Genomic DNA, 24,959 nt, shown 5'->3' on the forward strand with positions numbered 1-24,959 from the left:
GCAGGTCTTGGCTGCCGAAAACTGGAACGCATGAGCTATAGCCATAGACTGCGCCTTGCAGATAGCGCCCTGTAGCTGACGTTCAACAGCTGCAATGCCAGTAGAGCTGTAGTAAAGGCAGAAGTCGTCAGCATACCGGCAAGCGGAGACAGAATTTCCCACCGCTGCAGCGAGCCCGTTTATTGCGATTAAAAACAGGCAGACACTGAGGACAGATCCGTGTGGTACCCCGTTCTCCTGGACTCGGGAGGAACTATGAGAGGCCACGACTTGCACGGGGAAGGTACGATACGACAGAAAATTTCGGATAAAGATCGGCAGAGGGTCCCGAAGACCCCATCCATGAAGCCTTTACGGAACCCACCCTGAGACAGAGCCAGAAGGCCCCGAGACTCCAGTACCCAATTCAAGCGCCAGCTCACCATCCATTCGAGAAGATTGCAAAGAACGTTGGTGATGCTAATGGGGTGGTAGCTGTCCACCTCCAAAGGGCTCTTGCCAGTTTCAAAACGGGGATGACAATGCTTTCCCGCCATTGCGACGGAAACTCACCCTCGACCCAGAGACGGTTGTAAAGGCCGAGGAGGCGTCGCTTGTAGTCCACTGAAATGTGTTTCAGCATCTGACAGTGAATGCGATCTGGGCCAGGAGCGGTATCAGGGCAAGCGGCAAGGGCACTGTGAAATGACCACTCACTGAATGGAGCATTGTAGGATTCAGAATGGTGGGTGTGAAAAGAAAGGCTCCGACGTTCCATCCGCTCTTTAATGGAGTGGAAGGCCAGTGGGTAATTGGAAGAAGCGGAACTAAGAGCAAAATGCTCTGACAAGCTGTTGGCAATTTTGTCGGAGTCTGTACAAACTGCTCCATTCAATGAGAGCGCAGGGACGATGACAGGGGTCCGATAACCATAGAGGCGTCGGATCTTGGCCCAGATCTGCGATGGAGAGACATGCAGGCCAATGGTGGACACATACCGCTCCCAGCACTCCTGCTTGCTTTGGCGGATAAGGCGGCGGGCCCGCGCATGCAGCCATTTGAAGGTGATCAGGTGTTCAATGCAGGGATGTCGCTTGTGACGCTGGAGCGCCCGCTGGCGATCTTTAATCGCCTCAGCGATCTCAGGCGACCACCAAGGCGCAGTACGCTGCCGAGCGGACCCAGAAGAACTGGGAATGACAAATTCTGCAGCAGTAACGATGCTGGTGGTGACTGAACCACCGCATCAATGTCGTCTTTAGAGAGAGGCTCAATGGCGGCAATGGAGGAGAACAAGTCCCAGTCAGCCTGTAATCTCCCCACGGAAAATTATCCTCTACCACGCAATAATTAATAATGGTCAATCAAATCATCCACATTTATTCACTTTTGAAAAGTATCTGATCGGATTTTCTAGTAATATATGTGCCGACAGCTCGTCGACGCCAAGGTATTTTTCTAGTACGTTTATTCTTTGGAATAACAGAGATACATATATCTATTCTCCATGGTTAATATAGATGGATAACTAGGACAGCTTCGGAAGTATCTGTTGGAAGATTGTCGGGTTGCTAAAAGAGACATATTTGCTCTTCTTCTCGCTAAAGCGAGCTATTAACGTTTGTGCCACTAGCGGGTTATTTGAAGAGAGAGAAAAATTGTAAACGCAAATTAAGTAAGACTGGGAATCAACAGAAAACGGAACATGTAATGGAGATGGATTGAATATACAATTTTCCTCAGAAATAAGGTTTGTGACCCTTTTATTCTAGAGTGAATGACGAATGAGTTCTCTGTCTGAATCATTGATGATTGTCTTGGCCCTGTAATTAGTGGGGAAGTTTCAGTTGTGACGAAGAGAGCCTGCAATCACCGAGATTTTATAAAATCGTCCAAAAAGGCTTCGGACACATCTGAAATTCTAAATCTGTCGTAAAATGAACGAATTGTTCAAACGATCGATTTTCCCAACTGAATGCAGCGCTTAACAATAATAATAGATATAAAGATCTTTTACAGCAAGCCAGCCGCTGAATATTAAGACGAAGGGCTCCACCAGAGATTCTATTGGGCTGAGTTCACGTAATGAAATATTATATCTAAAATTGTATATAGATAAAGTACAGAGAGAGAGAGAGAGAGAGAGCGAATGAAATTAGAGAAAATACGCAGAATCCTCCATTAGTATAATTGTTTGCCTGTCTTATCACGGATCAGCCTAAAGATAAAACAGGAGGCCCTTACTTTACTGTACAGGTTTATGTGTGAGAGACATTACACCAAGTTAGCGGCAAGCTGCATTCACATACTTTCATCATTTACAGTATAATCCATTATAATGGCCAATCCGTGACAGGACACGTTTTTGGACGTTGTTAAAATAATTTTGTTCTCTGTTTCATGTGAACTATGACGAGCCAACTTAACTGACGCTTGGAAAAGAGAAGAAATACTCGCAGTCACATTAAGTGGATACGCTGGGCACAGAGAAAAGGCCAGATCTATAATTTTATTATTAAAGCTTGCTAGTATAGATGAAGTATACGCTTTTCTATTTAGTATTATTGGATATTTGAACATTGATTAATTGCGTTCATGTAGATGTAGTTTGATTGACTTGCCCCAGTTGCATTTATTTGTATAAGTACAGTAAGAAACTAGCCACAGAAGTACTCTTGTGTGAACGGAGTTACATATAGTGACAGTAGAAGGGATATATATATATATATATATATATATATATATATATATATATATATATATATTGACGGTAGAACATTTATACGGTTTTAACTAGGGCAATGTTTAAGATGAGTCAAGCAGAGCAGAGCAGCACGCAACAGCCTTCAGCTGTTAGCACTGATAATAATGATGTAGTAAGAAGTGTTGTAGAACCGATCGCTACAGATAGCGCAAAAGAACGCCCTGTAGACACGGCTGGAGATGAAACGGCAAGTACGCAACATGGGTTAGATCCATTGGTCATTATCATGAGACAGATGCAGATGATAACCGAGAGCATGAATAATATGAATACAAAATTAGCCTCAGTCACTGAAGGGCAAAATGATTTGAACGCGAAATTAGCCTCAGTTACGGAAGGGCAGGAAAATTTGAAAACTGAGATTAAGCAGCAGTTACAAGACAGTTTTTCCCAATTGGAGCAGCGGATAGAGACGAAGACCAAGGAACTCAAAGATCAGGCCGAAGAGACGGAACGAAAATTAACTGCAAAAATAGAATTGGTGAAAGCTCAATGTGAGGAATCTACTCACCGCGTACGTGTAGAAATGAAGGAGTATGTGGCTATTAAGATAGATACCGTACGGGAACAGGTGGAAATGGTTCCGCAATTAGTACAAAAGCAAGATGCCATGTCATGTGCAATTGCGCAACCTCCTGAATTGGCACGTACGCAGACTAACCTAAAGGAAAGTGTTGAACATCTGACAGAGCGTCAAGATGTTATAGACCACCAAATTAATGTATTAACGGGTAAATTATCCGAAAACACATTAGAAAACAAAAGGCTAATGTGTGAAAACGTTGAGCCAAATGTTAAGGCAGCATTCCAGAGTCTATTTGGCAAACAGGAAGAGAATTTGTTTGCGAAAGGACTTGAGGAAGTGCGACAGCAGTTAGGTGCTGATTTCGAGCATTGGAAACAAACGATAGAAGAGTCGATACGCGTTTCACAACAAGGCTCAGAACAAATGAATACAGGCCAGCAGCAGAAGTTGGCAGCGACTATAGAGCCAGTTACTGCACATTCGCACACGATACTGACTGGTGTAAGTAACTCAAACATTAAATTGCCACGTGCTATTTGTTTGCGTGAATTTTTATCTAACGCAGATTACGAAAGCCTTTGCCATGCCGAAGAAAAAATGATAAAGCATCGGCAATTCCAGATTTTTAACACTGACAAAAGGGGGGTCCATCCAATTGTTTTTATTCGAAGTTTCAGAGGAGTGCTACCCAGAAATTGGTCGGAGTGGCAGAAGATCAGTTTCGTTACAGGATATATACAAGGTTCGGGGCGATTTGGGCCTCGGACATGACTTCTGTTTGCTCGACATATGACGATTTTGAGAAGGCGTTTTTAGCAAAATTCTGGTGAGAAGGGGTACAGGAACGCCTAAGGCAGGAGGTGCTCTACCCAGAGCCTTTCTCCTTTTCAAAAGGAAGCCTCAGGAAGTATTTTGAAAAATATATAAATAAAACTAGATACTGGGACAGACCTATGCCCTTGCCAGACATAATCAACATACTTAAGGCAAGACTACCAATTAGTATCTGGAATCAATTGATTTACGACAATGATAAAGACTTGGAGTCGTTCCTCACGACGTTAGACCATATAGATATTATTGAAGAGAACAAGCAGAAACCCCGTAATAACAGATTCCAATATAGGGAGATAGAACCTCCGCCCAACGGTAGGCAAGGGAATGGACAGAGATCGTTAAATAGCGGAGAAACCCCTCAAAATCTCAATAGTAATACCGGCAATAGTCTTGCGAGGGGCTATCCAAGGAACAACAGGAATGGGAAAAGATACAATCCCGTGTGGGGGAACGAAAGGAATTTCAGACCCCAAGCCTGGAATAATAACAGTAATAGAAAGTGGAATCAACCGGGGGGGAATGAATTCAAAGAATCAACATCAGTGGGGACGGACATCTACGAATCAACCGGTAATTACCGAAGTGACGGATGATGTCAACCAGCAGGCAAATCAAAATCCAACAAACTTGTAAGGACCCACTCGTGCCCCGGAGGAGCGGTCAACAATTGGTTGAGGGGCAACAGGATATGTGTACCCATGCTAACGTATAATGATGGACGATTACTGGCAGATGAATTGACCGAGGACTTAGAACCACAAGATGAGGATAAGGAACAGGTGGCAGTAGCCGAAGTGCAAGTCATTTTGGAGACTGTACCTATAGTGGCGGTTTTAGACACAGCTGCAACCACAAATGTTATTTCGGAGGCTCTATTCAACAAGATCAGAAATATAAGACGAGTACCAATTTTTCCAGTTCAAAATTGCAGAATAATAGGTGCCGTTGGGGCTAGATCGGCTAATGTAAAAGTGCAGTCACTACTTAGTGTAGAAGTCGGAAATGTAGCAATATTAAGCACATTCCTTGTTGTGAAAAATTTGGTGGTAGACTGCATTATCGGAGTCGACAGCCTACGTCAATACGGATGCAGAATAGATTTTAAAACAGGAAAAATTTGGTTAAATGTAAATAAACAAGAAATTGAGTTGGACTTGTTGAAAAAAGAAAGCCTTACCAGAAAATATAATAGTGGGATCAATGTGCAAGTACAGGATGGCACAAAATTCTAAACAGCATGTAATTAATGAGTTCCAAGTCAAAGGAGATTTCGGTCAATTAGTGTACGAGAATTTAAATGAATCCGACTGCATTACTGAAGATCAGAAGAAGCAGCTAAAAGAATTATTATTAGCGTATAAAAACATGTTTGATGAAAGGCCAGGAGTTATTAAGGGATACATATGCCATCTCTACGTTAAGCCGCACGAAACGTATTGTAGAACTTTCTATCCTGTTCCCTGGAGGTTAAAGGCTCAAGTTCAGAAAGAAATAGATCGCATGTTGAAATGGGGTTTGATCGAACCCTCTACAAGCCCATACTGCTCCCCATTGTTGGTCGTGCCAAAAGCAAATGGGACTGTGAGACTGGTACTCGACGCCAGAGAAATAAATAAAATCATAATTCCAGTGAAAACACATCCGGAAAACATAGACGAACTTATACAATGGTTCCAGGATGTCCAATATTTGACAAGCATTGATTTGCGGAGTTCTTATTGGCAAGTTAAGCTGGATGAGTCATCAAGGAAATATACGGCTTTCATTTATTCCGGAAGAAGTTACCAATTCACTGTAGTTCCTTTCGGACTCAACATTAGTGCTGGAATCTTTATAGCAGCTCTAGATTATGCACTAGGTCCAGAACTAAGAACCAGGATAACAGTGTTTGTTGATGATTTGCTTATTGCATGGAAGACTTGGGAGGAGCATATTACCTTACTGAGACGGGTGTTGGACGTGTTCAAAACCATGGGAATAACTGCTAACCTACAGAAATCCCATTTTGCAGTAAACAGAATCAAGTTCCTGGGGCATATAATTGACGCAAAGGGAATTTTACCAACCATGGAGAAGCTAATTGCGATTAGTAAGTTTCCAACACCCAGAAATAGGAGGCAATTAAAAGGGTTTATGGGTCTTGCCTCATTTTTTAGAAGATTTATAACAAATCAGGCCATGAATGCAGCAGCTCTAAATAGTTTGCTGAAGAAAGATGTGCCCTGGCTCTGGACATTAGAGTGTCAAGAAGCATTCGAGGAGATAAAGAAGCAATTAGTAAATGCACCGCTTTTGTACCATCCGGACATGCAAGAAGAATTTTACTTGTCAACAGATTCGTCGAATGTGGGTCTTGGAGCGTGCCTTTTCCAAGTACGCAAGATAAATGGACAACTCACCTTCTGTCCTATTGCGTTTGCCAGTCGTGTTTTGTCCAACTGTGAACGAACTTACACGACGACAGAATTAGAGGCTCTTGCAGTCGTCTGGGGTTTTAAAAAATTTCATTATTATCTATATGGGTCAAAGACTATCGTTTATTGCGATCATCAATCATTAACGTTTTTACAAACGTGTAAACTGTTACACCCCAGACTGGCTAGATGGACTCTCGCTCTGCAACAATACCAATTTAAGATCGTGCATGTCTCAGGACAGCAAAACATTATTGCTGACGCTCTATCAAGGTCACCGCAGGGTTTGACTAAAGAGATTGAAGTAAATAATAACTCTGAATTCCCTGTATTGCTGCTGCAGGAAAATCCATTTAAGACGTACTATGTCAATTTGTGTGCGCATATGGCACAGTTACAGAAAAGAGATGCTCAATGGGGAAGTGTCATTCAAAGGTTACAACACCAACCCTCGGATCGGATGGCAAATTATTACAAACTGGTAAAAGGCGTATTATTTTTCCGTTGTGGAAGACCAAACAAAGTCAAATGGCTCTGAGCACTATGGGACTTAACTGCTGAGGTCATCAGTCCCCTAGAACTTAGAACTACTTAAACCTAACTAACCTAAGGACATCACACACATCTATGCCCGAGGCAGGATTCGAACCTGCGACCGTAGCGGTCACGCGGTTCCAAACTGACGCGCTTAGAACCGCACGGCCACACCGGCCGGCACCAAACAAAGTCCTTTGGTGTGTTTGTATACCTGAGGCGCAAATAGAGAAACTTGTATGGTTCACTCATTTAACCTGGGGACATTTCGGTGCGACAAAATGTGCAGACAAGATAAGTGGGTACTGTTATTTTCCCAACATAAAGCGCAGAGTGCATGAGGTCTTAAAGAGATGCATAATCTGTCAAAAAACAAAGCCGGATTCTAAAGAGACTAAGCACCCATTATGCTCTATATTAGTCCAAGAACCGAAAGAATTAATTTCGTGCGATCTGTGTGGACTGTTACCTGCTTCAAGAGGTGGTGTTAAATATGTGTTGGCATTTCTCGATGTGTGTACGAAATACGTAAAGCTATACCCGATAAAGGCGGCTACAGCCAAAGTAATTGTATTAAAATTGATAAGGGATTATCTTCCACATGTTGGTACACCTAAGGCGATCATAACAGACAATGCTAAAATATTCACGGGACTCCGATGGAAACAGACTTTGTCTCAAGTCGGTGTGAAACACATAATAACATCATTTCACCACCCACAAGGCAATTTCGTTGAGAGAATTTTTAGAGAATTCAATCGATTTATGAGGACGTATTGCCATAATAAGCAGACTGCGTGGGCAAATTATGTGGAAGAGTTTGAGCAGATATACAATAACATGCCCCACTCCTCAACTGGATATACACCTCGTGAATTGATGTTCGAAGCAAAAGAGGAAAACTTCTGGACTGACCATATGCCCAAAACTCAGGAAACTGAGATGAGTTGGGAAGAAAAAATAAGACAAGCCATCATAAATATGACGAAAAAAGCTGATCATAGAAAACAACAATTTGACAAAGTAATGAAGAGGGTACAGACATACCGGGTCGGAGAAAAGGTATTAGTCAAAAGACATACCAAATCATCCTTAATAAGGAAAAGTATAAAGAAATGGGAGTTACTATATACTGGCCCATACATTATCCTACAAATTCCGAATCCTGGGGCTTATCTATTAGCATACCCGGAATCGAACAAAATGAAAGGGTTATTTTCCCATAACGACTGGAAGAAATTTAATGAAGATTAGAAGATAGGGAGGAATGGTGTTGCGAGTGGCAGAGATGAACGCTCGTAAAAAACATAACAATAAACTGTGTGTGTAGTGTTAGAAAACTTTAAATTGAAATAATTAATCAGTGACATAGACTATAGAAATAGTGACTAACTATTACTATCCAGTGTTGCAAAGAAGATAGTGGAGATAGGCTTCACCTGTGTTTGGGTGAACATGGAACTTTAGCATTGCTAATGTCATCAAGATTTATAAAGGATCTAACTGACCTTCAAGAACAGTGAAATGTTTCCCGTAAATGACACTGAATAATCAAAACAGGTTCTGAGTGAAGGTTCATATATAATTTCAAGTGCACGCTTAGATGTGTAAACGTGTGAAGGGATGTGTTGAGGCAGTGAATCGTGAGTGACGGTTAACGCCGCAAAGATAATTTCTCGCGCAAAACAGTTGACGTCGGCGCGAGAGTTAAAATCGATATAGACGACACAGATATGCTTTGTAAGAGACTCGCATCAAACACGAGGGTAAACTGATTCATGTTGAACTTTAAAAAGAAAAGGTGTTATAATTAAAAGTTAAGAGTTTTTAATTTATTAATGAATGATTAAAGAAAGTAATATTCATAGAATTAGTAGTTATTTAATGGTTCGTGTTCGTTTGGGAATTTTGTTTGAAAAATCCATTTCCATATATGTGCATGTGTTAACGCCTTATGAATCAGAGAATAAACGAAAGAAGTGAATCCGCATTCCTCAATGCTAATAACTTTTACATTACAACAATCAATTGGAGAAATATGTGTATTTAGGATAAAAAGTTTTTGAGTATAGATAAATTATATGACTTTCAAGGAAATGATGGATTATGTCTTTGTATAAAATGAACTACACTTTCCATTATTCGATGATTTGAATCCAAAATCTATTGTAAGTTGCATGAATCCTTTAAATTGCGAAGAACAAATCAGTGATAGAAAATGTGTCAGAACTTTTGGACTCATAAGCACAAGTGGGGATGCAAAGTCAAAAAGAGTATTCAAACGAGAGTAAATATGACGATGCTTTTGGCAACATCATTAGTTAATGGCTAAATTCCTTGAAGTACGTCGTAACAAAAAGGATCCATGAAGCCATAAGGATTTTGCTTTCAAAAATGAGAATCTTGGACGGTGCAACCTAACCAGTTCTCTTACAGGAAGAGTTTCCCTTTTGGTCATTGCTAATTCTTTTGGAATGAATGTTACATGTGAATTCGAGTATCCCTGTCCCTTCTACTCTTCCCATTGTGGGCCGCGTAGAAGACTGACTACAAACTGGGCCACATAGAAGACCGACTACAAATGTGGACGTCGGGGACATGCAAGACCCGGGGGAGTTTTAGCACCTCAAGATATTGTCCTAGGAACAAGATTGTAAAACGAAAATTCACGTTATTTATTGTAAAATGTTTTTTTTTTTTTTTTTTTTTTTTGCCAGAGGCACAAATCACTCTTCTCCAAATCGTGATATAAATTGATCCCTGTCTTTCCTTTAGAGATCTATTTCAAAATTATTTTTTTTTCTTCTATAGGCTTTCCTATCTTCTATGTACCGTAGGCTGGGGGTCTAGGCTTAAGAGGTTTTCCAAGGTTTCCCTGCTTAAGAAAGTTCCCGAATGGGTAGAACCTGATAACAGTTTCATGAAAGATCATCTTCCTTGGTTGTGCACAGCAAACATAACACCTAGAAGCACGTAAAAGCAATACAGCCGCGGTAACTGTCTCTTCATTTCTTCTGTTTTCAACATTTCTTTCCTTCGTCTGTCTTAAACATAATATTCTTTTTCAGTCGGAGGACTGACAACCATCACTTCCGGGTTATCCACACTAATAGATAGCTCGCGAAGTGTGTTCGGTAAATCAAAATTGAGCTCACAAACTTCGCTCGCTGCGAGGGGCATTGTAATCTCCCCACGGAAAATTATCCTCCACCACGCAATAATTAATAATGGTCAATCAAATCATCCACATTTATTCACTTTTGAAAAGTATCTGATCGGATTTTCTAGTAATATATGTGCCGACAGCTCGTCGACGCCAAGGTATTTTTCTAGTACGTTTATTCTTTGGAATAACAGAGATACATATATCTATTCTCCATGGTTAATATAGATGGATAACTAGGACAGCTTCGGAAGTATCTGTTGGAAGATTGTCGGGTTGCTAAAAGAGACATATTTGCTCTTCTTCTCGCTAAAGCGAGCTATTAACGTTTGTGCCACTAGCGGGTTATTTGAAGAGAGAGAAAAATTGTAAACGCAAATTAAGTAAGACTGGGAATCAACAGAAAACGGAACATGTAATGGAGATGGATTGAATATACAATTTTCCTCAGAAATAAGGTTTGTGACCCTTTTATTCTAGAGTGAATGACGAATGAGTTCTCTGTCTGAATCATTGATGATTGTCTTGGCCCTGTAATTAGTGGGGAAGTTTCAGTTGTGACGAAGAGAGCCTGCAATCACCGAGATTTTATAAAATCGTCCAAAAAGGCTTCGGACACATCTGAAATTCTAAATCTGTCGTAAAATGAACGAATTGTTCAAACGATCGATTTTCCCAACTGAATGCAGCGCTTAACAATAATAATAGATATAAAGATCTTTTACAGCAAGCCAGCCGCTGAATATTAAGACGAAGGGCTCCACCAGAGATTCTATTGGGCTGAGTTCACGTAATGAAATATTATATCTAAAATTGTATATAGATAAAGTACAGAGAGAGAGAGAGAGAGAGAGAGAGAGAGCGAATGAAATTAGAGAAAATACGCAGAATCCTCCATTAGTATAATTGTTTGCCTGTCTTATCACGGATCAGCCTAAAGATAAAACAGGAGGCCCTTACTTTACTGTACAGGTTTATGTGTGAGAGACATTACACCAAGTTAGCGGCAAGCTGCATTCACATACTTTCATCATTTACAGTATAATCCATTATAAGCCTTATTCATAGCCCATCTGCTGGGGTGCCCAGAAGAGTGACGTTGTGGCAGTGTATCGGAAAGTGGTCACTGCCACACAGGTTGTCGTACACCCTCCATTGGACAGACAGTAAGAGGCGAGGGCTACAGATTGAAAGGTCGATGGCGGAAAGCGTGCCATGCGCCACGCTGAAGTGTGTGAAGGAACCATCATTTAAAAGCTAAAGATCGAGCTGTGCCAATAAATTCTCAATGGTGGTGCCTCGACCTGTTGCCACTGACCCACCCCACAGAGGATTATGGGCGTTGAAGTCGCCCAGTAACAAGAAAGGTGACGGCAATTGGGCTAGCAGCGCAGCCAGCTCATGCTGCGCGACATCCCCATCCGGTGGAAGGTAAAGACTGCAGACGGTGATAGCCTGTGGCGTCCACATCCTAACAGCGATAGCCTCTAAAGCAGTTTGTAGAGGGACGGGCTCCCTGTGAAGAGAGTTAAGGACATAGATACAGACGCCACCAGACACCCTTTCATAAGCTGCTCGGTTCTTATAATAACCCCAATAGCCACGGAGGGTGGGGGTTCGCATTGCTGGAAATCAAGTTTCCTGAAGAGCAATTCAGAAGAAAGGGTGAAGGCTGATAAGTTGTCGGAGGTCAGCTAGATGATGGAAGAAACTGCTGCAGTTCCACTGGAGGATGATGTCGTCCATGTCCGAGAAAGGCGTAACAGGACTGGGAAGGCAGATTACGCCGCTGGGTCACCTGCTGCCTCCGATGTAGCACCCGTGCAAATGCTTTCCATTGCGTCTGAGGGACCGCCGAGAGCGAGGTCCTCAGCGGATGCAAGAATCTCCACATCATCCTCAGATGCAGAGCTTGTAGGTAGTGGTAGAGTAGAAGCCACCACAGGTGCATTGGTCTTACGGGTCTTCAGTGTCGTTTTCTCTCCCTGTTCCTTCGGTTGCTGTTGTTGAGAGGGCTTATTGGTGTCAGTCTCCAGAACCGGAGATGATCGCGAAGCTCGACGACCAGCGACCTGTGGCTTCTTCAGCCACTGGTTGGTGTGTGCTGTGCCGCTGGTGGGAACCTGGGAAGGGAGGGACCCAAGGGATTTCTTTCGAGCGAGAGAAGTCGAAGAATACTTACGCTTCTCCGGCTTAGAAGTGGGGACTGGTGTCCCTGGTGGTTTAGTGGGTGCTGCTACTGAGGTAGATGGTGTGGGAGCAACAACAAGAGAAGGGGCCCCAATCGTCAGGGGGGCAGGTGAGGTCCTCTGACGCTGAGAGTTGACTGTCTGTGGCACAACTAAAGAAGCTGGAGCAGGAGTGACAGTGGAGGCACAAGATGACATCATGCACACCGGATGTAGCCATTCAAATTTCCGCTTAGCCTCAGTGTAAGTCAGTCGGTCCAGGGTCTTATATTCCATGATTTTGCGTTCTCTCTGTAAGGTCCTGCAGTCTGGCGAGCAAGGTGAATGAGGCTCTTCACAGTTGACACGGATGGGAGGCAGAGCACATGGATTATCAGGATGAGATGGGCGTCCGCAATCTCGACATGTGAGGCTGGAAGTACAGCGGGAAGATATATGGCCGAACTTCCAGCACTTAAAGCACCGCATCGGGGGAGGGATATAGGGCTTGACATCACAACGGTAGACCATCACCTTGACCTTCTCCAGTAATGTATCACCCTCGAAGGCCAAGATGAAGGCACCGGTAGCAACCTGATTGTCCCTCGGACCCCAATGAACGAGCTGGACGAAATGAACACCTCTACGCTCTAAGTTGGTGCGCAGCTCGTCATCAGACTGCAAAAGTAGATCCCTATGGAAAATAACACCCTGGGCCATATTTAAACTCTTATGTGGTGTGATGGTAATGTTAACATCCCATAACTTGTCACAAATAAGCAACCTGCGTGACTGGGCGGAGAATGGTGTTTGTATCAAAACTGACCCAGAGCGCATTTTAGACAAGCCCTCCACCTCCCCAAACTTGTCCTCCAAATGCTCTACAAAGAACTGAGGCTTCACGGATACAAAGGATTCCCCATCAGCTCTGGTACAGAAGAGATACATGGGCGAATACATGTCACTGTCATTCATTGCCTTTCGTTCCTCCCATGGTGTGGCCAGGGATGGGAACGATTTGGGGTATAAACGTTAGCCTTAAAATGAGCCCGTGAACGCTTAGAGACAGCTGGTGGCTGGCCACCAGCAAGAGATGATGTACCACGCTTCATTGCGGGACATCCGCCCTGATGACACGTACTCCAACCAAGGGCCCTCCCCATGGGCGCCACCCAGCCACAGCAAGAGCCACCTGGCAGCATGGCTATTGCCGGGAGTCCTGATGCCCCAGGGAGATGGACATCTACTCCTTGGCATACATGAGGAGTAAACGGCGCAGGCATCAGTAGAGCGATCCCTGTGTTGTTAGGCGACTACAACCAACAGGGTACATGGCGGCCCCACCACAACGGACTGGCTACTGTGCTGTATCTTAGGTGCAAAAACGTATAAGGTCGTTGTCGCAGCTAAACGCAACACTGCACTGTACAACATGGTAATCGCACCCAGGGACGTATCCTCGCCCAAGAGATGGAAAACGAGTGGGACACCATTGCAACGACGAGAAAGCCGGCTAAAGGTCTCAACGCACAATAGATACAGTGCACCATGTAAGGCGCCCTTCCCCAATTGGTTCGCTCTTCGGAACAATTTAGAAAGATGGAGGTCAAACCCGAAAGGGGACCATCACATAAGGCCAAAAAGGTTGAGACTCCTTTTAGTCGCCTCTTACGACAGGCAGGAATACCGCAGGCCTATTCTTACCCCCGAACCCACAGGGGGGAGACAGAGTGGTGTCGAGACACAACTCCACCCTACTCTCTAACATGTCTGCTCACCAATCATGGCCTAATGAAGAGACTACAAGATCTAGGCATAGAGAACAATGGAAACTGTGTATGTGGAGCAGAGGAAGATGCTAACCACATACTGTATGCCTGCACAATATATACAGAACCCTGAGAGCAGCTAACTGCAGCAGTGGGTCACGAATCTCTCATAAGGAAGGAAACACTGCTGCAGACACAGGAGAGCTACTCAGCCTTAAAGACCTTTGCTGAGGAGGCTTTTGAATGCAGAGAAGTGGCCAGAATAGTTCATGACCTGGAGCAGTAAATACATCAAGGTCCTCCCAGTCATTACAAAGGTAGCGACCACTGAGATTAAGGTTCATGGAGAAAGTGAGGCGCTAAATTAGGAGGCTCTAGTGCTCTTTTCCCCCACGGACATGTACAAAATCTGAGGAACATATGGTGAAGCGTATGTTACCATGAGCTCTCTACAGCCCCAATAATCCACGCACCTTGGAGGGACCATGGCTGAGTGTGGAGGGGGGATGAGCAATCTCTCAGAGCCCTGAGGATGCCACTACATGGTCTCTGGGACACCAGTGGCGGTACAGGTATCTTAAAGTGAGGTAAAAGATATGCTCAGAAACTAGACAGAGTAAGATACTGGGTAACCAGTGATCTGTGGCATGAGGGTCTGGCCAACCTGGAAGATCATAGGAGGTCCCCCTAATCCTCTCGTAAAAACTACCGTGACACCACGGATGCTATACTGCTGGTGAAAGGGTCGCCTCCAGCAGTGGCGGCGCCGCCTCCACGTGGTTCCCCGTGGGCACCCAGTTTTGAGGGTGGCCAAAGGCGCTTCTCCACATGTAGAGTCTGTTCCCCTACAATGGGGGTAATTTTTCCAAGTTGGTTTCTGATGGCGGTATTCTGGCTGCATAGTGGATCATGAGGTGGAACAGAGGGGAGGATGAGCGAGAGCTCGGGTATCCCCAATGACACCCACCTTCTGGGGAGGGGAAACCCAAACCAGTGACCATGTACGATACTGTCCCTATCTACTATCTAGCGATACCACTGCCAAGGGAACAGGCCTCTGTCGGCAGTGGCAAGCTCAGTTGGGAGCACGGGTGGTCGCACTGAAAGCGTCTCCTCACCTAACTCTGGGCGATTGCGCCTCTCTCGAACCCGACCAAGCAATTAGGACGCCACTGGGACTTGAGAGGGTTTCGAGGTGTATCGTGCAGGGGAGCTCTGCCACCTCCTGTTTGCAGAATAATTGAGTGGACGCTTGCGTGTTCGTGTGGGCCCCCGGGACACACTCCCGGGTGGCCAGATGCTCAGCTCTAGTTGATGCAGCTCCCTGGTTGATCCTGTCAGTAGTCGCATGCTTGTCTCAAAGATTAAGTCATGCATGTCTCAGTACAAGCCGCATTAAGGTGAAACCACGAATGGCTCATTAAATCAGTTATGGTTCCTTAGATCGTACCCATGTTACTTGGATAACTGTGGTAATTCTAGAGCTAATACATGCCAACAGAATCGGTGGTGGCAGATGTCAATGCACAGTGGCACCCAGGATGGCAGAGGGGAGAAGATGGAGGAAACAGTAATGTCACTACAGTACTTGGTTGCCAACAGAGCCCGGAACCCCACCCCCCCCCCCCATCCGACTACACGGGCGGAGGAGGACAGGGAACTAATATTGAAGTAGCATTAATGTCACCAAACTTTGCTGGTCATTTGATCAACTGGATAGTAAGAGACCAAGTAACAACAAGTGATCATAACTTAATCGCATTTCAGCTCACCGACAGGGAATGCCACTTGGACATAGGGTGGGAGTTTCAATTAAATTACAACAAAATTGATTGGGAGCGCCTTGCAAGAGAGTTTGTTCCCCCGACATGGCCGGAAGGTGATGAAGACGTCGACAGTCATGCTGAAGAGCTGGTTAGTGCCATCACAAAAGCGGTAAAGGCTGCAGTACCAACTAGGAGAAGGGCTGTCGCGGCCTCCCCGTCACCATGGTCTGTTGAACTAGGGCTGATGCATCAGTCGGTCAGGAGGGCGAGGAGGTACCACCAGCGAAGTGTCGTCTGGGAAGAAAAACAGAGATGGCTAGAAATCTATAGGAATGCTAAGGAAGAGTTCCAGAGGGAACTCAAAAGGGTTAGACTGTCAAGGTGGGAGACGTATGTCCAGAGTCAATTGGCTACAGATCCCTGGGGCGTCCCATATAAAATAGTTAGGGAAAAATCAGGTCTCCTATGGTACTATCAACCATCTGGGATGGGAATCGGATGACAGGGACATGGCAGGAAACTGCTGAAGTCCTTCTCCGGTCACTGCTTCCGATGACACGGAAAACAAAGATACAGAAGAACATGGCATAATTAGGCAAGCACAGCAAGAAGAGTACCAAAACAACACCTTGGTGTACCCTTTCTTGGAGAACGAGATGGCAGTGCACATTAAGGCACTTAAAAGAGGAAAAGCCCCAGGACCAGACGGCATCATAGCAGAGGTGGTACAATACCTCGCTCCTCAACTAGTAGCACCTCTAGGTAGAACCTACATCGAGGCCCTAAGCCTCAGGAAGTTTCCCACCATCTGGAAACAAGCAAATGTAGTAATAATAAAAAAGGGATTGGATAAGGATCCAAAAGAGGTCAAGTCCTACAGATCCATATGTCTGTTGGATCTGCTAGGAAAATTGCTCTAGAGGCTGCTGGCTGACAGGCTGATGACACACCGAGTGCTTTGTGGAATGAGCAGCAGGCAGTTCGGCTTTAGGCCGGGGCATTCTGTGTCTGACGCAATCGCCATGGTGGCTGAGGTCTGTTGGTCATCCACACATAAGTACATAGTTGGTATCATGGTGGACATCAGTGGCACCTTTGACAAGCTGTGGTGGCCTTTGCTCTTCTCTCGCTTGTGAGAGAAGGAGTGTCCAGGGCCGTTATATGGCTGTCTTAGGAGCTATTGCATGGACAGGGAGGTTTGGCTATCATCCCCTAGCGGAAGAGAGAGCAAGAAGATAACAAAGGGGTGTCCACAGGGCTCAGTTCTGGGGCCACTCTTTTGGGATATCAATATGGAGCCTCTCCTTGAGACCTTGGAGAACTGTGCAGATGTGCTAGAGGTGATAGCTTACACTGATGACCTCCTCCTGTTGGTTGGCGGTCAGAGCCGAGAGGAATTGGAACCAAAAATTGAGAGGGCCCTGACATTACTTTCGCAGTGGCGCCATAGAACCAAGCAAAAAGTAGCACCAAACAAATCCACTTACCTACTCCTAAAGGGCCAATTGGTCAGAAACCCTACAGTTAGGATGGATGGCACACCAGTTATACGTCGTCAAGAAGCTAGATACGCAGGGGTAATGCTAGATGAAAAATGGAGCTTTGCCAGGCACATTGAGGTAACAACACATAGGTCGATAGAAGTGTTAAACAATCTCATCACCATAGGCCACAGACGATTTCATCTCTCACCAAACCTCATCAAGCTCTATCATAACACCATTCTTGTCTCCATCGTGGGCTATGGGTCTGGGGTCTGGACCCACAGGCTCACAAGGGTTGTTCCTGCTATGGCCGTGCAGAGAGTGCAGTGGAACATGATACTACGATCAGTGGGGGCATATAGAACATCACCAGGGGGAGCATTACTGATACTCATGGGCCTGTACCCCCTTGATGTAAAAATCAGGGAGCAGGCTGCATGGTATTGGGTCAAAAAGGGAAAAATTGAAGAAACTAGAGATATCTTGGGGGTCAGAGTGGGGGACAAAATAACAATTAAAAGAAGGGGAATGGATGTTTGGCAGGAAATCTGGGATGGGGATGAGACGGGAAGAAGAACTCACCAATTATTACCGAACGTTCAGGAAAGATTAAGGATGAAACATTTCCAGCCAAGTAAGGGTCTGCTGCACTTCCTCACTGGGCATGGCCCGTACCTGGCATATCTTTGCCGGTTCGGGGAAAGAGCGACACCATCGTGTGACTGTGGTGCCGAAATGGGCACACCGGATCATGTAGTCTACGAGTGTCCGCTTTTCTACGACGTTGCAGCTAACTTACGGAACTCATTGCCTAACACAGACACTTTTCACCTTATTAGAGACCCTACCACCTTCATGTCCATTATAATTATCCGGGCTGTTATGCCGTGGTCGGTTGACAAATTCTGTGTCGATTCCCAACGTTTCGTCTCCGACTGCGGGAGACATCTTCAAGGGAGTCTGTAGCTCAATGGAAGGTCCAACACACCCACTGGCTCGCTACTGACTGCCGCTAAATTCCGTGTCCGCGCGCTCCCACGCCACGGCGTGACGTCACGTGTTTTGAAAACATCAGTGCAATTGGCCGCTGTCCGTCGCCGTCGATCGCCGTTGCCATCACCCAGTAGTGGGCGGGTGGTACATATCTTCTTTAACACCGACATCCATATGCCGTTTAATTTCACACCCTCCTCCTCCTACCACCTTCACCATCTTCGATCAACTGGCTAACGAGGTATCCGCCAAGGTCCTAAGGGAATATAGAAGGGAGATCGAGTAGATAGGAAACCAATATGTGACATCACGCACCATCCCATTCCGCCAGGGTGTGTATTGGCCGACCGTCATTGACGATCCGATCGCGATCAGACACATAAAGGACCAGGGGGAGGGTGAGACCATGCCGACTAGAGACTACAGCACACCATGACTGATAAAAATTATTATTATTATTTGTAGAAGTAGATTGTAGGAAATTTTCTTTAGACCTGCAGCAATTGCGGTAAGGCCAGCCAAGTGCCAGGGGCACGCCCACTGGGATTAGCTCGGCGGCCACGGCCATCAAATGGTAGGTTTATATTTTATAATGGCACACCTGTAACGCTGCAGGATGTAGTTGTTAGTAGTAAAGTAGGTTAGAGTTGATAGCATGGTAGACTAATAGTAGATCATTTAGATACCCATAGAACTAACTTCCTGTAGCTCATACTAATAGTAGAATATAGAAGATTTGGTAAATGCTGCTAAAATGTAAAATTGTATCTAAGTTCGACCCACTAATGATTTTAGGTGGTGGGTTGATTGTATAACATTGGGTTTTGATGAATAAAGCTTTTTTTTAAAAAAAAAGAAACAGAGTCCCGACCAGAGATGGAAGGGATGCTTTTATTAGATCCAAATGAATCGGTCGGCTCGTCCGGTCCATTTGCCTTGGTGACTCTGAATAACTTTGGGCTGATCGCACAGTCCTCGTACCGGCGACGCAACTTTCAAATGTCTGCCTTATCAACTGTTGATGGTAGGTTCTGCGCCGACCATGGTTGTAATGGGTAACAGGGAATCAGGGTTCGATTCCGAAGAGGGAACCTGCGAAACGGCTACCACATCCAAGGAAAGCAGCAGGCGCGCAAATTACCCACTCCCGGCACGGGAAGGTAGTGACGAAAAATAACGATACGGGACTCATCTGAGGCCCCGTAATCAGAATGAGTACACTTTAAATCCTTTAACGAGTATCTATTGGAGGGCAAGTCTGGTGCCAGCAGCCACTGTAACTCCAGCTCCAATAGCGTATATTAAAGTTGTTGCGGTTAAAAAGTTCGTAGTTGGATTTGTGTCCCACGCTGTTGGTCACCGCCCGTCGGTGTTTAATTGGCATGTATCTTGGGACGTCCTGCCGGTGGGGCGAGCCAAAGGCGTGTGACCGCCTCATGTGTGCTCGTGTGTCCCAAGGCGGACCTCGCTGAAATCCTACCAGGGTGCTCTTTATTGAGTGACTCAGTGGGCGGGCACGTTTACTTTGAACAAATCAGAGTGCTTAAAGCAGGCAAGCCCGCCTGAATACGGTGTGCATGGAATAATGGAATAGGACCTCGGTTATATGTTGTTGGTTTTCAGAACCCGAGGTAATGATTAATAGGGACAGGTGGGGTCATTCGTATTGCAACGTTTGAGGTGAAATTCTTGGATCGTCGCAAGATGAACAGAAGCGAAAGCATTTGCCAAGTATGTTTTCATTAATCAAGAACGTAAGTTAGAGGTTCAAAGGCGATCACATACCGCCCTAGTTCTAACCATAAACGTTGCCAGCCAGCGATCTGCTGTAGTTCCTCCGATGACTCGGCGGGCAGCCTCCGGGAAACCAAAGCTTTAGGGTTCCAGGGGAAGTATGGTTGCGAAGCTGAAACTTAAATGGATTGACAGAAGGGCACCACCAGGAGTGGAGCCTGCAGCTCAATTTGACTCAACATGGGAAACTTCACCAGGCCTGGACACTGGAAGGATTGACAGATTGATAGCTCTTTCTTGATTCGTTGGGTGGTGGTGCATGGCCATTCTTAGTTGGTGGAGCGATTTGTCTGGTTAATTCCGATAACGAACGAGACTCTAACCTGCTAACTAGTCACGTGCCATCCTTCGTGCTATCAGTGGCTTGCAATTGTTCCCCATGAACGAAGAATTCCCAGTAAGCACAAGTCATAAGCTCACATTGATTAAGTCCCTGCCCTTTGTACACACCACCCATCGCTACTACCGATTAAATGATTTAGTGAGGTCTTCGGACTGGTACGCGGCATCGACTCTGTCGTTGTCAAAGCTACCGCAAAGATAACCAAACTCGATCATTTAGATGAAAGAAAAGTCGTAACAGGGTTTCCGTAGGTGAAGGAAGATGCGGAAGGATCTTTACCGACTAGGCTGCAGGTCTTTCGATGTGCGTGTCGTGTCGCGCAACACGCTACCTGTACGGCAGGAGCTGTGCGGTGCGTGCAGAACCACGCATGCTTCTCAAAACTAACAGAAATTTTGCGTGGTACGAGTGCTGAAGCTCTGGAGCTGCTGGCCTGCAGCACCTGGCGCCTAATGCCGGTTTTGAATGACTTTCGCACGAGTGCCTGTCCGCTCCAGTGTGGAGCTGTACGACGCCCATTGGCTGTGAGGCCATTGGACAAAATACAGGAACTGGGGCGGTCAAACGCCTCAGTCCCGCCTATGCAACTGTTTTGAGAGATACAGTGGAAACTAAAAAAGATCACCCAGGACGGTGGATCACTCGGCTCGTGGGTCGATGAAGAACGCAGCTAATTGCGCGTCGACATGTGAGCTGCAGGACACATGAACATTGACGTTTCGAACGCACATTGCGGTCCGTGGATTCCGTTCCAGGACCACGTCTGGCTGAGGGTTGGCTACATATATTGAAGTGCGCGGCGTTTACCCCTCTTCGGAGACCTGGGAGTGTCATGCTGCCTGTTTGGCCGGCCGCGTCTCCTTCAACGTGCGATGCGCGCCCGTCGCCTGGCAGTTCGAATACCGGTACTGTCTCGCTAGCGTGCACAGCCGGTCGGCGGTGTGGCCTGCGACACCTCATACAATGACCTCTGAGTAGGAGACTACCCGCTGAAATTAAGCATATTACTAAGCGGAGGGAAAGAAAGTAACAAGGATTCCCCCAGCAGCGACGAGCGAACAGGGAAGAGTCCAGCACCGTACCCCGCAGGCTGCCGCCTGTCATGGCATGTGGTGTTTGGGAGGGTCCACTACCCCGACTCCTCATGTCAAACCCAAGTCTAACTTGAATGAGGCCACGGCCCATAGAGGGTGCCAGGCCCATAGCGGCCAGTGCTAGCATCTCTCTCCTTCGAGTTGGGTAGCTTGAGAGTGCAGCTCCAAGTGGGTGGTAAACTCCAGCTGAGACTAAATATGACCACGAGACCGATAGCGAACAAGTGCCATGAGGGAAAGTTGAAAAGAACTTTGAAGAGAGAGTTCAAAAGTACGTGAAACCGCTCTGGGGTAAACGTGAGATGTCCGAAAGGTTGAATGGGTGAGATTCACGCCCATCCAGCCACTGGCCCCCACCCTAAGCAGATGGGGCCGGCCGCCCGCGTGGAGCAATCCGCAGCAGGGTCGTGTCCGGTTGCCTTTCCACTCGCCACGGGGTAGGGCCCTTCTGGTGTGCCGTGGGCCGCACTTCTCCCCTAGTAGGACGTCGCAACCTTCTGGGTGCCGGCCTACAGCCTGGGTGCGTAGCCTGTCCTTCCACACCCCTCAGTTCACGTCTGTTGGGCGGAGCCCCGGTGTCCTGGCTGCCTGCTCGGCGATGTATCTGGAAGAGTCGATTCGTCATTTTGTGCGCTCAGGCTACAGGCAAGTGCACGTGGTTTTTCCCGGATGACGGACCTACCTAGCCTGGCACCTGACCCACGCTGCTGTTGGCTCGGGAGGCTCTCGGGCGGAAGAATCGGTCCCGCCAATGGTGCTTCAGGTTTGGACAATTTCACGACCCATCTTGAAAAATGGACAAAGTAGTCTAACATGTGCGCGAGTCATTGGGCTCTACGAAACCTAAAGGCGTGATGAAAGTGAAGGTCTCGCTTTGCACGGTCCGAGGGAAAATGGGGCTTCCCCGCCCTTCACAGAGCGGCAGCCTTCGCACACCCGGGGCGTCTCGTCCTCATTGCGAGTTGAGGTGCATCTAGAGCGTACACATTGGGACCCAAAAGATGCTGAACTATGCCTGGCCAGGACAAAGTCAGGGGAAACCGTGATGGAGGTCCGTAGCGATTCTGACCTGCAAATCGATAGTCAGAGCTGGGTATAGGGGCGAAAGACTAATCGAACCATCTAGTAGCTGGTTCCATCCGAAGTTTCCCTCAGAATAGCTGGTGCTCGTACGAGTCTCATCCAGTAAAGCAAATGATTAGAGGCCTTGGGGCCGAAACGACTTCAACCTATTCTCAAACTTTAAATGGGTGAGATCTCCGGCTTGCTTGATATGCAAAAGCCGCGAGCAAACGACTCGGATCGGAGTGCCAAGTGGGCCACTTTTGCTAAGCCGAACTGGCGCTGTGGAATGATCCAAACGCCAATTTAAGGCACCCAAATCGACGCTATTGGGAAACCATGAAAGGCGTTGGTTGCTTAAGACAGCAGGACATTGGCCATCGAAGTCGGAATCCGCTAATGAGTCTGTAACAGATCACCTGCCGAAGCAACTAGCCCTGAAAATGGAATGCGCTGAAACGTCGTGCCTATACTCGGCCGCAGTCTCGCAGTCATGGCCGGTCCTCGCGGCCAGCCGCGAAGCCCTGACAAGTAGGAGGGTTGTGGCGGTGGGCGCAGAAAGGTCTGGGCGTGAGCCTGCCTGGAGCCACCGTCGGTGCAGATCTTGGTGGTAGTAGCAAATACTCCAGCGAGGCCCTGGAGGGCTGACGCGGAGAATGATTTCATGCACACGAGTCAGTCGAACTTAAGCCCTAGGAGAAATCCGATGTTGTTGGGGGCCATCATAGTATGATGCACTTTATGCTGGCCCCCATTGGGCGAAAGGGAGTCCAGTTCCTATTCCAGAACCCAGCAGAGGAACCGATACAAGTCGGGCCCCTCTTTTAGAGATGTAGCCCAAAAGGACCCGGAGACGCCATCGGGAGATCGGGGAAGTGTATTATTTTCTGCATAAGCGTCCAGTTCCCTGGAATCCTCTAGCAGGCTGATAGGATTTGGAACGCGAAGAGCACCGCAGTTGCGGCGGTGTCCCGATCTTCCCCTCGGACCTTGAAAATCTGGGAGAGGGCCATGTGGAGTTGTCGCGCCGGTTTGTACTCATATCCGCAGCAGGTCTAAAAGGTGAAGAGCCTCTAGTCAATAGAAAAATGTAGGTAAGGGAAGTCGGCAAATTGGATCCGTAACCTCGGGATAAGGATTGGCTCTGAGGATCGGGGCGTGTTGGGCTTGGTCGGGAAGTGGGTCAGCGCTAATGTGCTGGGCCTGGGCGAGGTGAGTGCCATTGGGGTGCCTGTAAGTGCGGGCGCTTGGCGCAGGCGTGTCTGCTCTCGCCATTGGTTGCCCTCGTGCTGACCAGTGGTGCAGAATGCGCTCCTGCGCGTCGTTCGCGCCCCGGTACTTCAACCTGTGTGCAGGATGCGACCTCGGTCCTATGCCTTGGCCTCCCACAGATGTTCCCTGCTGCCAGGCCGTGTCCGCCTTAGTGTGCTCCTCCGTGGGCGTGCGGGTGCGTGGATTCTCTTCAGCTGCCTTTCAACAATCAACTCAGAACTGACACGGACTGTGGGAATCCGACTGTCTAATTAAAACAAAGCATTTCGATGGCCCTAGCGGGTGATGATGCAATGTGATTTCTGCCCAGTGCTCTGAATGTGAACGTGAATAAATTCAAGCAAGTCCGGGTAAACGGCGGGAGTAACTATGTCTCTCTTAAGGTCCCATTACGGTCTGCTTGGTGCTGGTGCAGACCTTCCGCAAGGTTCTTGCGTCGCGCCTGATGCGCACATGTGCTGTGGACGAACGTCAGCGGGCCTTCATCAACTGGGTTGGGATGTTGGAGAACACCTTCATCCTGGACACTGCTCTCACCGACACAGTCCGCTCCTGCCACTCTGTCTTTGTGGCGCCGATCGACGTTTCTAAAGCATTTGATATAGTGGATTATGCTGCCCTTCGTGCAGTGCTGAAGGCTCATGGCCTGCCGGATTGCTTTATCGCATACGTCGAGCAGTGCTACGAGGGCAGCACGACAGTGATAGCGGGCGGCACCAGCGTGGGTGTGTCTGTGCAGCCAGCATGGGGCGTCCATCAGGGCACTCCCCTCTCCCCCCTCCTTTTCAGCTTTGTGGAGTTCGGATACTCTGTCGCAGAGTCAACGCTGCAGCCTTTGCAGATGACGTCCTGCTGTTTGTGTCGACCCTGAGGGGCTTGCAGTCCCTCATTGATGCAGCCGTTGCAGCCCTCGCACACCTGGGGTTTTAGATCAACGCCCGGAAGTGTTTCACCCTCGCCTTGGTCGTGTCTGGACGCAAAAAGAAGGTGAAGGTGG

At 46.9% G+C, this 24,959-nt stretch overlaps 1 long non-coding RNA gene and 1 other non-coding gene across 2 annotated transcripts in view; both read left to right on the top strand.

Moving 5' to 3' along the window:
• Positions 1–24,959, top strand: part of LOC126474986 (uncharacterized) — a 490,806-nt gene that overhangs the window by 441,867 nt on the left and 23,980 nt on the right. The gene's annotated exons all lie outside the window — the stretch shown is intronic.
• LOC126476470 (5.8S ribosomal RNA) lies at positions 21,157–21,311 on the top strand. The gene has a single exon (XR_007587002.1). It is a non-coding gene; the product is annotated as a 5.8S ribosomal RNA (ribosomal RNA).

This window comes from Schistocerca serialis, chromosome 4 (genome assembly GCF_023864345.2).
Source record: "Schistocerca serialis cubense isolate TAMUIC-IGC-003099 chromosome 4, iqSchSeri2.2, whole genome shotgun sequence".
In the NCBI taxonomy this organism is placed as follows: domain Eukaryota; kingdom Metazoa; phylum Arthropoda; class Insecta; order Orthoptera; family Acrididae; genus Schistocerca; species Schistocerca serialis.